Consider the following 3,335-nt stretch of genomic DNA (forward strand, 5'->3'; position numbering starts at 1 on the left):
TTTGTCACAGAGGGATTTAGGATGGATAAGGTATTTGGCGGAATCCTACAATGAGTGAGCTTTACTCTGTCTCTAACCCAGGGTGTATCTGAGCAGAGAACATTAACTGCACAAGACACTCGTCCTAGACCTGTTAATAATCCACTTTAACTACACAGATGGAATGGAAGTCAGGGTGGGAAACAATTAATTCAGTATTTAACTCACAACTGGAGGGAAAAAAAAAACACTTCTACTACTTCTGTTGAATTATTAAATGCAACTTTGAGATTTTTATTGACATGAATTAACAGTGTCCATCAGTGCAAGCGAAATGTTTACAAAACTCGGTTTACCGCTGGATTTATCGACTGTTCTGTTGATGATCTTCAGTGGAATCGCTTCATGTCCCACCACACAGGAGTAAGAAGCACCGCTGGCCCACTCCTCCGCTGTAATGGATAACAGGCTGTACATGAAGAAGGAGATGTTGTCACTCTCCGCCATCACCTCGGTGTTCTTGTAGTTACTGGGATTCACCGGCTTGTCATTATTTGTCCACTTGACGAAGATCTCTCGGGGGGAGAAACCTCTCACTAAACAGGTGAGGGAGAGAAACCTCTGAGCGGAGATTTCTTCTGTTGGTGGCAGAAGGACTGACACTGATGGCTCCAGCGGATTAATCACTGCAGAATATTTGAGACAAATATAAATCAACCAAAAAATCCTGAACCATTATCATAATTTCACTAAATATTAAAATATGCCATGTTTAAATTGGGATTTATTCACTTCCGTTTACTAAAGGAGCAGAATGGTACACATTCTGTCCAGTAAAAAAAGTCGAGTTTAATGTGAAAGTTGCCTCCATGTTTCCAGCCCACAACAAGGACATTCTGTCCACTGTCATTGCTGATGGTGACGTCACAACCCAGGCTTCTTCCCACTTTATCTGACTGAATCAGAATACAATATCCTTTGGTCTATCTTTTTCTTAATCAGCTACCTAGCTATCCTGCCTTCAGATGCATCATTAATCCTCCCAATGGTGTTTGTTCATTACCAATCAAAGCCTGACATTGATGTAACTGGATCTGGATTACACATGGGATCCTTTGTGCTTTAATCTCATTGCTCACCTTTCTCCTTGTGGATGGAGTCTCTCAGCGGAGTCGGTAGATTCTGATGGTACACCACACATTCAAAAGTAATGCCACTCAGCCAGGCTTCAGTAGAAATGTCTAATTTGCTGATAACGCTGTCGGGATTCTGTCCAGGCTGGTCAGCAATCTCTGTTTTCAGAGGCTTCTTTTCTTGTTTCCAGGTCACGTTGACTCCAGAAGGAAAATTGGACACAACGCAGGTTAGCGTCACTGTCGCCTCCAGTAAGACTTGTTCTACTGGCGGTGGGAGGATTTTAACGGTGTTAGGGTGGCACTCGGTATCTTCTATGAAACAAAAATCAAAGTCAATGAAAAATGCCCCTTTATCATACAAACAGCCAATCTTCAGATTACTTCTTCACAGGGTGAAGACACCACCTTCAAAATGGCAACTCCAACTATTGCTGAAACGATGCTTACTGTTGTTGATGTATTTTGATTTGTGAAAGCATTTGTGATTACCTATAACATACCCTGTGTAATTACTCCTAAAGAACACTGGCTTTGTAACAAGTGAAACCTGAAAAAAAAAAAAATAATCGAAGATACCATCATGTAACCCATGGAATTACCTTTCTTTCAGAGTCTGTCTCTCACTTAACACCATCTATTGATACTTGTGACAAGAGTACTCTCAATATAATGAGTTCATTTCTATGTTCATAACCCTTTGTTGCAAATGCTGCTGGTCATGCTGACTGCCAAATCACATCCTACATTTTAGACAAATTATAATAAATAATAATTATTCTCTTTGCAGTGTTCTAAAGTGTTACAGGAGCGGTGAACAGCCATGGAAATTCTGTTCATTATATTTAACGTGATCAAAAATACTTTGTGTTATTGGTGTGATGTCATTCTCTAATTTATGTCATTGTTCCTTGTGAGCTGTGTTTGGAGTAGATCAGAAAACAAGACATTGAGTACAGCATTGGATATCGAGAAGGACACCCATCTCCTTAAGTCTTTCCCTCCATTCAGTTTGTTCGTAACTGGTCTGTACTTTCACTTTATTTACTAAGGTGCGTTTTTTAATTTCTTCATAGAGCAGGGGAGAAAAAAAAACAAACAAAAGCGTCTTAAATTAATCTACAAACGCGATGGAAATGTGCACTAATTTTATAGACATCCACGACTCACTGTGTAAACATCGCTACCCCAAACCAGGCTAAATCAGCCTGTCTCGAGTTCCTAGTTCATTCATCCCTATTGGACCGTTCTTACCAGAATTTATTCTCCTGCCTCATCCACTAATTACAGAGAGCACCTTAAAGAAGCTCAGTGAGATCACGTTTATCCCAGTTGATGTGATACCCACTTGGTCTGTGGCCTGAACCCATAAGTGAAGTTAAAGAGCTCAGTACCAGATAAAAATCAATGTCGTACAATGTCCAAGGCCAACAGGTCATTCCTGAGCAGGGAATGATGCACTGAACGCATTTTGATTTATTTCAAGTAAGGGTCACTGCATATTTTAACCACGTCTTTTTGAGACCACAACATCATAAGATAGAGGATCGGAATAAGGCTGTACGGCCAATCCAGAGTTTAGATCAGAATGATGCTGGAAAAGCACAGCAGGTCAGGCAGCATCCAACGAGCAGGAAAATCGACGTTTCGGGCTACAGCCATTCTACTGTCTTCTCTAAACAAGAGCCGATCTATCTCTGGCTTGAATACACACAATGGCCTGGCCTCCACAGCCCTCTGCAGCAACAAGTTCCACAGCCTCATCACCCTCTGGCTGAAGACATTTCTCCCCACATCTCAGTTCGAAACGGTGCCCCTTTGACCCTGAGACTGTGCCCTTGGGTCCTAGTCTGACCTACCAGTCAAAACATCTATTCCACGTTCACTCGACCTCAGTCTCTCAGTATTTTCTATGTTTCAATCAGATATCTCTCCAATATCCCCCCTCCACCCCCAAACTTATCCTTGAAGCGGCCCTCTGAACGCCTCTCCCAGCATGGTCAGGCAATAAACTATTTAACAAAGCTCACTGTCTATATATCTATCTTCAACAGAGAGGAAACATGCTTTTCTGACTTGCCAAAATGTTGAGTCATGAGCAATGCTAATGTAACACTCAAACTGAAATGCGATATGTGGCATGTTGGGAAACGAGAAGCTGTACTGTCCTGTTTACTACGCCTGATAAATGAGCGTGTTTGATTCACATCAGAGTTCAGAATG

The 3,335-nt window shown here is 41.6% G+C and overlaps 1 long non-coding RNA gene across 1 annotated transcript; it reads right to left on the reverse strand.

Annotated features, from left to right (window-relative positions):
* Window positions 1–245: 245 nt before the first annotated feature.
* LOC140456967 (uncharacterized) lies at window positions 246–1,215 on the reverse strand. Its single transcript, XR_011953286.1, has 2 exons — window positions 1,119–1,215; window positions 246–665 (listed from the first exon to the last, which is right to left on the reverse strand). It is a non-coding gene; the product is annotated as an uncharacterized lncRNA (long non-coding RNA).
* Window positions 1,216–3,335: the final 2,120 nt, after the last annotated feature.

Source organism: Chiloscyllium punctatum, chromosome 31, assembly GCF_047496795.1.
Source record: "Chiloscyllium punctatum isolate Juve2018m chromosome 31, sChiPun1.3, whole genome shotgun sequence".
NCBI classification, from domain to species: Eukaryota; Metazoa; Chordata; class Chondrichthyes; order Orectolobiformes; family Hemiscylliidae; genus Chiloscyllium; species Chiloscyllium punctatum.